This window comes from Epinephelus fuscoguttatus, linkage group LG11, assembly GCF_011397635.1.
Source record: "Epinephelus fuscoguttatus linkage group LG11, E.fuscoguttatus.final_Chr_v1".
Classification (NCBI taxonomy): Eukaryota; Metazoa; Chordata; class Actinopteri; order Perciformes; family Serranidae; genus Epinephelus; species Epinephelus fuscoguttatus.
This window is the reverse complement of record NC_064762.1, coordinates 38004291-38017953: the sequence shown is the minus strand read 5'-3', so window position 1 is coordinate 38017953 and position 13663 is coordinate 38004291. Positions and strand designations below refer to the sequence as shown.

Below are 13663 nucleotides of genomic sequence, written 5' to 3'. Positions count from 1 at the left end.
ATGGAAACTGTCAGTGTGTCATTCTGTCAGTCAGTCATTCTGTCTGTCCCACGTTTTTCTACTCACTGATGTGGTCAATCTATGTGAAACTGCACATAGGCATTGAGGATTGGCATAGGTAGAAGGTGACAAAGCTACCAATGGGTATGGACTACTACTATTAATATTACAATAAGTACATGTGCAGTACCATTACTACTGCAAGTGCTTCTTTAGCATATATACCAATGCTAGTACTACACCGAATTGAACACCAAATGAAACAGCACTACTGCACCATGACTACTACTCCCACAACTACCACTGGAATAACTACTATTAGTATGACTTTTTCTACATTACTGCTTTTCTAACTGTTAGTCTTAGTACCACTCATGCTAATATTGGTAGTACTAGCACTACTGCTACAGTTCCTCTTACTGCTATCATCACTACTACCACAAGTGTTTCTTTACCATATTCTTACCAGAGCTACTACACTACAACAATACATCTACCATTACTGCTACTGTTACCTGTACAAGCATTACATTCACCACCAGTGCCAATACTACTGTACTATTCTACCAAAACAGCAACAACAACAACTACCACTACAGCTACTACTACTCCTTCTACTACTACAGCTGCAGCTACTGAATAATACAGCTGGTGGATAATGATTAAAATATCAATAATGTTTTTTTTCTATCCCTTCAGGTTTAATTTAATGCATTTGGTCATTTATGTGCGTATGTTTGTGTGCATCTGTCTGTCTGCAGCTAACAAAACTAACGAACTACTGGACCAATTAACCTAATATTTTGTGTGCACATGTATGACTGTATGCTCAAGATCCTCTTATGGTTGCAGTGATTCATAATTGTTGACAAACCTGTTTTATTGACTGTTTTATACTGTGATTAACTGCTGACCCCTCACTCCTATTAACCTGTTGGAAGGGGCCACAAGTATTCAACAAAATCACATAGTAAAATACATTTCTGGCAATCAGCTCGGGTATAAACAGTGCACCTCTCTGTCTGTTGCAAGCCACATTTTTGTCTTTGTCCTGTCTCAAAAACTAACATCCATAGAAAGGTTTGGTCTAATGTTGAACCAGAGCCCCTACTAATTGATTCATACCTAATATGTTATGATCCACTAAAGTTAAGCATGATGCAAGATGAATAAATCCCCATTTTTGTTATCTTCACTGAATGTAACCCCTGAATTCCACTGAGCGCATTTGTGCCAAAGTGCGGCTGCAACATGCCCATCGGAGCTGAGCTTGGCCACTCTACTACTCCTCTTTTTTGGGAGGGGAGAAGGGGGTAGGGGGGGATTTTATTGGACATTGCATCGGAGGTTTGTCTCCATATAGCTTGTCTGCTCTGGTTTACCTTAATAGTGTAACCTGTATTGTCTCCAATTTATTCCAGTACTGTCATGCATGCTCACTGGAGACACAGCCTGCCCTGCACTCACTCATTACACAGATACAATGTAAACCTGTATTCACTATATGTACTGTTGACTGACCATGCATGCCTGCTATCCTACAGGCACACTGTGCTTCTAATTGATACAGACAGACACAGTGACATCTGCCCAGTCCTACCACAGCCTCCCTTGAGCAGCTGGAGGTTAAGTGCACTGCTGGAGGTGTTGATGGTTGTTAGATGGCAAGGGGAGAGTGTCACATACACACACACTGGCAACCTTGCAGTCATTAGCCCAGGGCTCTGACCTTTAGGCTGCTGCCACAGCATGTCTGTGTGGAGTGATGGGAAAAAAAGATTCCTTAATTGTTCAAAGAGGTTCTTCCCCAACCAACATGTGCATGCACATGCATTAAAGGAAGTCATTTCCTGTTGTTGTTTTCACTTTGCATTTTCTCACCGAATGTTTTATTCATTTCCTGACATGTTGATTAAGTTAATGAAAGGAGAGACAGGAATTGAATCATGTTTTATGGATCAAAGACACAATGAGGTCTGTGCCTCTTCGCCCGTGTGTTTTTCTCCCAATTAGCCTAGTGGCTGACACTGCCTGGCCGGGCCGCCGCAGCTGATGGAGATCGATACAACTCATGAGAGAGACACCCGTGGGAGTTTTGTTCGGCAGCTTGGCTGAGCCGTCTCTCTGCATCACACAGCCATCTTAACGTATTTATTATCCGCTCGCATGTTGTCTTATTTTTTTCCCATGGTTCAATCAAAACATTCTTTCACTTGTGCCGTTCCCCGCAGAGGCCTTGGATTACATCAAAGTTGCCGTGTTGTTAGTACAAGCTTCAAACAAACTAATGAGCCGATGTTGTCGGCTAATTAACGTCAGCTGACTCGTTTTTTGTCTGCATGCAGAAAAAGTTGCTCCATATCTTCCTGTCTTCCAGTCTTAAAATAACCAGGAGTTTATTATTAGAGGGCAGGATCCCAGATAGTGTTCAGTCTGACTGCAGTTGTAAACCCTTTATTTCATTCAGTGCAGTGGATTTGTATTTGGCTCATTTGACTTAATTGGAGAGCTGCACCACTCATGAGCCCCCTCCTCATGGGGAAGGTCAAATGTTGATAGAATGGGCTATCAGTGAACTGTGTTGACAAAGTGTGAAGTCCTGCAGGTCTCCTCTAAACTCAACGGGCAAACTGTCTGTTTGTTACACTGCTCATTGTGAAACATATTACCTTGCATCCATCACTTTCATGTTAATCCTGCTGCAGAAATGCAGTTACAGTTTGTCTGCAGAGATTAATGTGCTGAAGTCTACAGCTTATCTTGTACATGTTGAGAGCTCCTCCGGTCCTTGTATCATTACTGCTCCATTCATCATGTGGTAAATGAACAAATCTTTGTTGGCAGGATCAGACTACATGATCTTTTTGTCATTTGAGGTCTCTGTGTCAAATCAGGCAATCAGAGAGTCATAAATTGTTGCAGTGACTTGGCCAAAAGACAGCACAGCCCAATTTTGTTAAGAATTACATCCATAGGAGATGATTTTTGGACCTCAAAACATACACAGACACAACAGAGGATATGGAGTTAACAGCACTTGTTACCTCTTTCCAGGCCTTTGATATACCTGACCCTGTCACACCATTACTTACAGAAGAAAATAAAATGTTCTAAACATGTTCTAACCATTTTACCTAAAATAACTTTAATCTAAGCACTGGAAAAGTATTTCTTTCTCTCTCACTGTCTTTGTTTGCCCCATGTTTGCAAGGGGACAGGACCTTTTCATAAAGCACCTATCCATAGTAATTGTCACCTCCATATATAGTGGTCATTGGCTATTCATGGATATGGATGTATGCTGATTGCTGACTGGCAGGAGCGCGCTGTCAGTTTGCAGTCGATTGGCATTTGTGAACTTGTACACATGCCTATGGTCAAATCTGAGTTTTGCGCGGAGTTCATGAATCCAGTGTAGGTTTTCCACAACCAAGGTTTTGTATGTGCAAATCTACTCACACATTTGCTAACATTTCATGAATAAGACCCCTTGAATGTAACCAGGGGTTTTGCTATCATACCAACACTATTGCCACACAAAAACATATATATTGTGTTTATATTTAGTGCCAGGGTTTAGATTTTGCTGTCTTTGTGAGGTTTTAAAGCAGCTGTGCGGAACTTTTCATTTTCGTTGATTATAGCGCTCCTTTGGTCGAAGCGGTATGACACCCACAGCCTGGTGTCGTAAAATCTCGACTGCAACCGGCAATTACCGCATGCGTTTGTTTTGGAGAGCGAAAGGATTAACTAACGTCAGGTCAGTCCAAATAATTAGTGGAAACAGCAAAATTACTCAGTAAATTCTCCTGTCGTCTTTCTGTTCTGATCTAATCTGTTGTGTATTTTGAGCTACTAAGGCTACTGTAGTAGTGTGAGCCTCAAGTTATTCTGGGTAATGTAGTAACCGTTGTTGTGCTACTGGAAACAATGAGAAGCAGCCATGTATGTTCGGTGTAAGGAGGAATAAACAGTTAACAAGTCATCTGCTGAGTCTTTTTGTGCCTAAACCTAACCAGACCTTAACCACAGGGCATCATGATGATTTTGGAACGGACTTAGGAACAAAGAGTTTAATATGGTCGAACCAATGGGCTGTCGAACAAATGGGCAGTTCCCCTGCAGGCCTGGGGCGTTTGTTCCAGTTCATCTTAGGAACATGAAAAAAAGTTTCAGTCACGCCAGGATTAGTGATTGCTGCAAAGTTTTCTCTCCTTGTGGTGCACTCTCTGCGGCGCTTTTCCTCCTGATGATAAATGTCCCCAACGATGGTAGACGATCCCATTCTGTGCAGCAAAATGGGAGCGGAGGATTAGATCAGGAGCCAGAGCCTTCAGCTATCAGGCTCCTCTCCTGTGGAATCATCTTCCTGTTACGGTCCGGGAGGCAGACACCGTCTCCACATTTAAGACTAGACTTAAGACTTTCCTCTTTGATAAAGCTTATAGTTAGGGCTGGCTCAGGCTTGTCCTGTACCAGCCCCTAGTTAGGCTGACTTAGGCCTAGTCTGCCGGAGGACCCTTCTATAATACACCGGGCCCCTTCTCTCCTTCTCTCTCTCTCTCTCTCTCTCTCTCTCTCTCTCTCTCTCTCGTATCCTATTACTGCGTCTAGCTAACCCGGCCATTCTGGATGTCACTAACTCGGCTTCTTCTCCGGAGCCTTTGTGCTCCACTGTCTCTCAGATTAACTCATATCACAGCGGTGCCTGGACAGCGTGACGTGTGTGGTTGTGCTGCTGCCGTGGTCCTGCCAGATGCCTCCTGCTGCTGCCATCATTAGTCATTAGTCATACTTCTTCTGTTATTATACACATATGATTATTGTCACACATGTATACTGCCAGATATTAATACATACTTTCAACATATTGTACCACAGTAGCCAGAACTATAACTATAATATTATTACTTCCATTAATGTTGTTGTAAGCTACTGTCATTCCCTGCATCTCTCTCTCTCTCTCTCTCTCTCTCTCTCTCTCTCTCTCTCTGTGTCATATGGATTACTGTTAATTTATTATGCTGATCTGTTCTGTACGACATCTATTGCACGTCTGTCCGTCCTGGAAGAGGGATCCCTCCTCAGTTGCTCTTCCTGAGGTTTCTACCGTTTTTTTTCCCCGTTAAAGGGGTTTTTTTGGGGAGTTTTTCCTTATCCGCTGTGAGGGTCTTCAGGACAGAGGGATGTCGTATGCTGTAAAGCCCTGTGAGGCAAATTGTGATTTGTGATATTGGGCTTTATAAATAAAATTGATTGATTGATTGATTGATTGATTGATTCAGCCTCTCTTCTCGCCCGCTCAGCATCAAACACATGGAGTTCCTCATCTGTGTACTCCGGCTCAAACAGGTATGGCTCTGGATCTGTGTCTGCTACAAGAAACTCGTCGCGTTCAAAGTCGTCCATTGCAGCTACTATAGTCCGGAGATATCGCTAGGCTAAATAAACAGCTGAGTTTTGTTTACAAGCTACGTCTGCGCCTGCTCACCGGTGTATCCCTCCGCGGATCACAGCGCAGGACATACTGACCCCCTTTAAGCGCCATGCTAACCGCTGAGACCCAGCCACTGGACGTACAGACACAAAAAAGATAGCATGTTGTCTCAATATGAAAATGATACAGAAAGGACATACCTCCCAAATCGTCGGAGTATTCTTTTATGTGAAGATACACAGTGAAGACATAACATAATCCTAACACAGCAAAGCTGTCACCTGCAGCCAGGTATTTTGTGTTCAGCAATGCTCGTTGCGTACTGCTTACTCAAAGAACACTGTAAACACGGCTCCTTCTAATATCAAAAAACATTAAAAGACTCACTTTCTACAAGATGGCAGCCTCCCCATGGTGAAGGTTAGGGGAAAATGGTTATGGTTATTAAAATCTGTGACAGGACACAAACTCTCTAACCTTACCCTTCACCAATCTTTGTAGTGAAATAAATAACATGACTTGAATTAGCAAAGTGATGTGTAATTTCCACCTCCACTGCTCTCTTGTGTGTAATAAGATCAGACTCCAAGAAAAGACTTTTTTTTTTTTTGCTCGCTCTGCACCTCACTGCAATAGATATTTGCATTCAGACTATCATTCTGTCTCACGGTTGTGTTTGCATGTAATTACAGAGCACATCACACCACACCGCTGGGTGCCTTCCTATTTTAAAGTGGGAACTGTTACCAATATAGTTGCCTGGGTGTGAGTGCACCGTCAGCTGGAAGCAGCCAGCTGAGACTCACTGTGGCTCTCAACTGGGTCATGGAGGGAAAAAGCTGGAGGTGAAATGCCATGTTTTAATAAAGAAATAATTATAAAAGCAAAGCACACAGTAATTCATGGCACCAAGATATTTTTACTGCGCTGCACTGTTTGTACACAAGTGCCTGTGCCAGCAAGTTTTCTCATTTAACACAGCGGATCATTACATAACTGCCACCGTATCATTTGCTGACACAGGGTTCCTTAAGCATCATATCCCAAACAGACCTGTGTCATAGTTTGGTAACATTTTCAAGTTATTTGTGCAAAACCAGATAAAGGGGGCAATTATGATTAAAAAAAATGCCTGTGAAGCATGATTACTGATATATCAGTGTGAGACACATGTATAATGGTAAAAGCAGTAGCAGGACTTACACTGCAGTTATTTACTCTGCAACTTCTGCACACCTGTGTACCACAAGTATATATTATCAGAGCCCAAGCACCAACTGGTGCACCCCTTTGTATTGCATGGAATTATTATTACCCATGCACAGACACATAATGATAAAATAATAATAAAGGGGCTAAAGATTGACAGGTCTGTCACTAACGTCAGTACATTGTGTCCGTATCTTTCCCTGTTTGACTTCATGTTGAATACTGTAACAAAGCCCTCCTATGAATGAATCAGATTGATTTCAAACCTGGGCAGTACAATCTGAACACGTTATTGAAAAGAGTTTTCATGGAACAGCGTGACTTAGCCATAAAATTGGAAGTTGTTGTAACTTGAGAATATATTGTCCAATCTGCCCCAGATTGTGCAGGTTGGATAAGACTCCAGGCCTGAAGCTATCTACTTGCCAATATTGAGTCAAAAAAAGTGTGCCACGTACTGGCGACAGGAAGGAGGTCTTATTGGAGAAACATCATTTGGTTTACATGTATTTTACATTGTGTGGTCCACACTTGAAAGGCAGCAATGTAACGCATTTTTAGCTTGTTTTCTCAAGTGCTACATGGCGGATACAGGGAGTGGTAAAAAAAATTTGCGATGCCCCATCCAACCCCGTCTATTAGTGGGCAGAGTGTGTGATGGTTACAGAAATGTAACCGTCAGACACAAGCATGGGGTGGAGTGCGGGCAGGACACCAGCAACCCCAACATGCAGGAAGGTGCAAGAGCCTGTTTACCGGCTGCTTGCAGCTTTTTTTTCTAAATTTTAACTTCTGCGCTATTTTTGGTCTCATTTTTACTTACATGACTTTCTCTTTATACATATTTGTTTGAGCACTGTTGTAGGGAGCCTGAGAACTAAGAATTCCATTGCCAATGACTGCTTCTCTGTAATTGTTGTGCATGACAATAATGAGCCTGAACTTGTGTGCATGGTTGGGTGGATGTGAGAGGAAAGAAGAAAACAAAAGGAGAGGGAGGAATATATAATATTAATAGGGAGAGAAAGCAACTGGGAGTGAAATACTTGGAAGGAAGCTCCGAGCGAGACAGAGTGAGAAAGGTATGCAGAGACCGAAAAGTAGAGCAGAGAATCAGACATCAATGTTTGCAGTCCCATGACAGAGGCTGCTGCTAAAGCCAGTTTAACAGCTCTGCACCAAAGACTTAATTCTGATTGTCAGCATTAAATAGGTTTGAAATGAAAGCTGACTAAATGTCTTGGTGACCGATTAATTGTATTGAGTCAGTCTGAATGCATGGTAAGGATGAACATGGCCTCTGTGCTCAGAACAGTAATTAGAGAACTGACTGCTCTCTGGAACAGAGAGAATAATGTGATCAGAAATCATAATCCATTTTGAGCAACGGCTGCAGCGGGCATTAAACTAGTGGGAACTGAGCAGCTTGTGGGACCTAATGAGCAGGGCTCACTTCACTGTGACTGATAGCTTCCTGGTCACTAATGACTGAAAGAGGGATTTGTGTCATTGCGGTTCTCCTGCTCACAGTTTGGTGCTTCTGGTGGAGCTGTTGTAAGTGGACAGTTTGCTTCACAGCCTGTACTGTCCTCTGATGAATAGCACGGCCTCCTGTGAAGACCCTCTGTCCGCTAACAGAGCCAGTATGAGTCTAGCACAGGATGCGTGCCTCATGCTCTGAGAAAGTATCTCACCATTCTGTCCTGTTTGTACCATCACTCCAGTCAATGCTGAACAGAGATTTGCAAATGTTACAGTGCTTTGATTGATCATATTCCAATTATTAGTTTGGTTGCAAAGATGGTACCTTATGCCAGGTTTTTAAAGAAGCTATAATGTTATATTGACATAAATATTGATTTCAGTACTTTTTTTTTTTTTTTACTAGGGCTGGGCTAAGACTTCTGTCGGCACAAGGCTTACATATTCAGCTACGTAACAGGACTGGCACTCATGGTACTCTCAAGAAACATGATTTAGTTTGCTAGTTTAGTTTAGTTGTAAGGTTGCAACATGAACTCATCCCTACTTGTATTGTAGTTATTATTCCTGTTCAGCTACAAGGATCATTCTTGACCTTGGAGGAAGCAGTCGACAAAACAGTCTTCCCCACAAGTAAATGGGGCACTCTGGATTCCGAGCTTCTGTATGAAATCCTCATCTGTGGATTACACCCATGAAATGAATTCACAGAAAAGCTATAGTTTAGCACAACTTCAGTTTTATTTTCAAACTCTGGCCTTTGGTCCTATTAGTTTTGATAACATTAGACTCACCAAAGCAAATGCTGAGATCTGGAAACATTGTGACATTGCTGAAAACATTTCCAGTGAGGCAAGAAACATGTGCAGTAAGATGTGATAAATGAACCACAATGACAGACAATTATATTTTAAAGAGAAAATGAAAAGAAAAATACAATTATAACCTAATGACTGTGTTACTGCTAGCATTACTTACCAAATTGGATCTATTTTAAGAGATGCCACACACATTGTGATTATGACTGATATAACCAATTAGCCCACCAGAGCTATAAACATAAAACCCAAATTGTAACAAACTGCAGCTTTCCTTTAAAAGGACAGTTCACCCCATAATAAAAAAACCCACATTTTTTTCCCTCTTGCTTGTAGCGCTATTTATTAATCCAGATTGTGAGAGATGTCTGCCCTCTCTTGAATATAGTGAGATGGCACTCCCAACTGTATCACAATGCAGAGGGAAGAATGCATCTACTGAGGCTGAGGAGGCAAAATCAGTTGATGAAACAGGAAGCAGAACATTACGGATGAGGTAATGTTGCTCCCAACACCAAACCAGCTGGAGAAAGTTTGTGAATGACCTATGCTCCCCAAGGAGCTCTTGTGATATAACAGTTATACACTAGTGACAGCAGAGGTGCACTGTAGAAATGCCTGAAAGCATAATCATCATGACATATAGAACAAACAGGAAAGATAAGCAGCTACTTGAGCGTAAGAATCTACCAAGTATAATTCATCCAGATAGATGGAGCTGCCCTTTAGTGGAACAACAGTCCTCCAAGTGTGTAATAAGCTCTCTGCATTGTTTCCACACTTTTCACCTCCACCTATATCACAAACAGCTGGGCTCTTTGCTGATCAGGAGCTTTTCTATATTTATGCTCATTGCACTACCTTTGCAGATGAAGGGCTTCATCAGGTATAGATGAATAAACCTTGCGTCACAATGCATTAAATGTACGTTTTGATGTACTAGTCAAACTTACAGGTAGATCTTAAAAAAAACTTACAATCAAGTGCACACACCAATTTGTAGAGAACATGTCAAAGGATAGGTTTGTCTAAATTCAGTGCTTACATGCTATAGGTGCTTCCAAAGAGTTATGGGTTACTGCAATCAGGAAGAGCTGGAGGAGAAAATACAGGGCTCTTAGTTCTGCGCAGAGTTGTATTCTCAAGTTCAGCTGAAGCTAATATTAGGCTCAAGCAGATAGAGTTAGACAAATCGAGCTGGTATATTCGTCCTAGCCTGATGTAGGTTTGCTTTTTGTGTTTTCTTCCTGCAACGCAATTAATAGGACGTATCCCTCCAGCATGCAAACACTGTCTGAGGAAATGCAAATGGAGAATTCTGTGCTGAAAAGACTCGGTTCAGCTAAATCAGATTGATGAAGACTACCTTTGGCTGAAACTGGGACAACGAAAAAGGTTCTACTTTTTGCGCAGACTGAGCACTGTGGAGTTTGTCTCTTTAAAGATGGTGACAATTATGGTGGCCAGCACTCTTGATACATAGATATGGTGTCAGTGACGTATTAAGATGGACAATCCTTTAACCAGACTAGAGCCAAGTTTAATTTTGACCTCTGATCACTGATCCTTGTCTAACAGTTCATATGAATATCCTACAAATTAGCACCCACACTAATTATCTTAGGCTCAGGAAAAGAGTTATTGTTGGGCATCATCACATTAGTCCTTAATGATACATGACAGTGTGACGTGATGCAAACTCAGCGTTGACTTTTAGTTTCACCGAAATACGAACGGCGGTCTTCTGGGTCAAAGTCCTATGTTTGTTTGACCCATCCATCCACCCCAACCGCCTCTCTATGCAGACTTTGTTGCTTTTTGGGGTACGGTCACAGATGTGCAAAATTAACATTGGCAAATATTTGCCTTCTGTTCAGTTCTATTCAATGCAAGTAAAGGGGCAAATAAAAAAATCACCGCTGTTTTGTACCAACTAAAATTAGAGGATTGCTAACGTAACCTTCAAGCTAATGTTAAAGTTTTGTACATTGTTCTATGTTAATGAAAGTCAAGGAGAAAACAAAAGGTTTCATAAGATTTTCATCAGCACTGAAGTTGCCAAGAAAGGGATCCCAAATGCGAATGAATCTGGATACAGCTAAAGTCTCTGATCAAAGCAGATGTTTTAAAGAGTAGTATGTACACATTTCCAGGCCTACACACTATGCACAAATGTGTTTTTAGCTTGTCATTTCAGTCTGTGGCTGAAGGCTCTGGAATAGTTGATACTAAAAGCAGAATAGAGGAGATTTGCTCTTAGATCGATGTACAGTGTCATCAGACAGACAGAGGTCCATGGTATGCTCTGAAAAGTGATGCAACCATGGCTTCAATACACTTTGGAGTCTGCCAGATGAGTGTGTAGACAGTGATTGATTGCTTAAGTGTACCACTCTGTCTGTCTTCCCACAGGAGGTTGTGACGATGAGGATGTGTTCGGAGCCCCAGGCACTGCAAAGGTGTGAAGATGGAGTCCTGACCTCAGGTGGTTCTTCCACCTCATAATCCTCACTGTGAGTATTTCATCCAGTTACTGATGTGCTTTCCGCAAAGACATCTATGTGACTGTTAAGACCACATAAAGTCATAGAGGAATTCACAAAATGTCAGAGCGGCAGATGAAGAAAGGGCAGGCTGTTAGGATTTTTAAACAAGGGCTGGCAGATATGGATTAATCTTCTGGAACTAAAAGGTTGTTTTTTTAAAAAGTCTGATTTTAAGAAGCATCTTTAAAAAAAACTCTCAGGTATTACTGCGTCCCTGAAACCAGCTCAAAATATTGATATTCGAGTCTTAATGTAGGGGAGGTTTGCCAAGTGCACAGTATCCTCACTGTATCACCAGGCCCAAAGATACTGGAGGATTCTTGGTTTCAAACCATGGAATTCCTCATTTTTAAGGCTCAGTACCAACATTTTAATTTGTTTTTTTTTTTTTTTTTTTGGATATCCATGCATGTTGTTTACCACTTTCTTAAAGTGTAAGAAGAGCAAAGAAAGCATGAAGTGTTCTTATAGGACACAGACTAATGTCTCTTGCATGAGTGTCTGACTCACTGCATGCCCATCCACCCATGTGACTCCAAAGCTTTGCTCTCCTCTTAGCTACATAAAGGGCACGCTACTTTCTGCACTGACACTGAACATTGGTGCTAGACATAAATTGCGGGCTGCAAAATTGTCCAAGTTTCCAAGGACATGGAGATGAATATCTTCCTTTATAACTGTAAGGCCTTCCTCTATATTCATACAGTTAAATATTTTCATCCAACCCAAAATAAATATTGGCATTGTACATCTCAGCCAACCATGGAATGAATGTTTTTTATGTTGTCAATTTTATGTTGTGACAACTTGTGAGAACTTAGCCAGGACAACAAGCAGGAAATAACAATAAACACAATTAGAACAGACCAAAAAGGAAACCATTTAACCACACAGCCTACTCACAATGGTAGAAGCACATACATCAAGGAAAATAACCACATCAACAAAAGCTGTACGTCCACAATATCAGGCAGGCAAAACTGGCAATTGGCTCTTGGTGCTAGGTATTTTAAGGGGGTCCATGTCATTGGTCCGACTGCCCATTGGTCCGACAACCCATTAGTCTGAATGTCCGCGGTGCTGAATTGCTCCCAGCGGGCGTATTTCTACCTTGATGGTGCGCCGCGGCCGGCTCTGGGTCAGCTGGGAAAGGCTTGAGGTGGAGCAGGCTCACAGCTTATGTGTTTGTCACTTTCTTTTTCATTTTAATCCACACCATGATCTTTTCCTGACTCTAACCAAGTGGGTTTTGTGCCTAAACCTAACCAGACCTTAACCACAGGGCATCATGATGATTTCGGAACGGACTTTGGAACAATGGGTTTAATATAGTCGGAACAATGGGCTGTCGAACCAATGGGCAGTTCCCTTTTAAGGCGGTCCCCTTCAAAGAGATGTGAAGGAGCTAGATTGTTAAGGGATTGTCCCTGGAACAGTAGAACAGGAGACAGTGGAGGTGAAGGATCTGTCCAAGGAGTAGCATGCAAAGGATGAAGAGAAGAGGTCCAAGTACCGAACCTCAGGGCACGTCATGGATGACAGGAACTATGGAGGAATTGCAGTTGTTGATGTCTGTCAGAGAGGTAGGACTGGAACCAGGAGGAGTTAAGAAGAGTGAGGAATTAATAGCCAATGACTGTATAAAACAGTCAATAAAACAGGGTTTTTTTGATCATTGTGAATCACCACAACCACCACAGGTCCTTAAGAATATAGTCAAAAATGTGCACACAAAAAATTTGACTGATTGGTTCAGTTGTATGTGAGATTAGCTTCAGGCAGATGGATGCACACACACTCACACGCAGGCACACTCACAACCAAATGCATGATCCCCTCCAGGCTTGTGTCTGGCAGATACAATAAATAAGTACACAGTAAAGAGGAAGATATAAGCAGAAAGACTGAATGGTTGAATTCACATTATTGCACATAGGAAATATTGATACTGTACAGTTTAGTTTAAATTGATATTGCACATGATTGATGATTGTCAGTTTTGGTGTGTGACCACTGCTACAGTGTTGGTTGGAAAAACTCTGACAGCAGCAGGAAGGAAGGAGCTGCGGTATCTCTTCCTCACACACCATAGATGAAGCAGCCTGTCACTGAAGGAGCTGCCCAGTGCTGTCAGAGTGTCCTGCATGGGATGGGACATGTTCTTCATCAGG

The 13663-nt window shown here is 41.9% G+C and overlaps 2 protein-coding genes across 2 annotated transcripts in view; one reads left to right on the top strand and one right to left on the bottom strand.

The window, feature by feature from the left end:
• LOC125897389 (xaa-Arg dipeptidase-like) overlaps nt 1-13663 on the bottom strand; it is a 649571-nt gene that overhangs the window by 63922 nt on the left and 571986 nt on the right. The window lies entirely within an intron of this gene.
• The window catches only part of lrfn2b (leucine rich repeat and fibronectin type III domain containing 2b), a 242941-nt gene that overhangs the window by 121061 nt on the left and 108217 nt on the right, over nt 1-13663 (top strand). The window contains exon 3 of the mRNA XM_049590668.1: nt 11359-11459. The gene's annotated coding sequence lies outside the window, so the exon portion shown is untranslated. The remainder of the gene's footprint in view (nt 1-11358; nt 11460-13663) is intronic.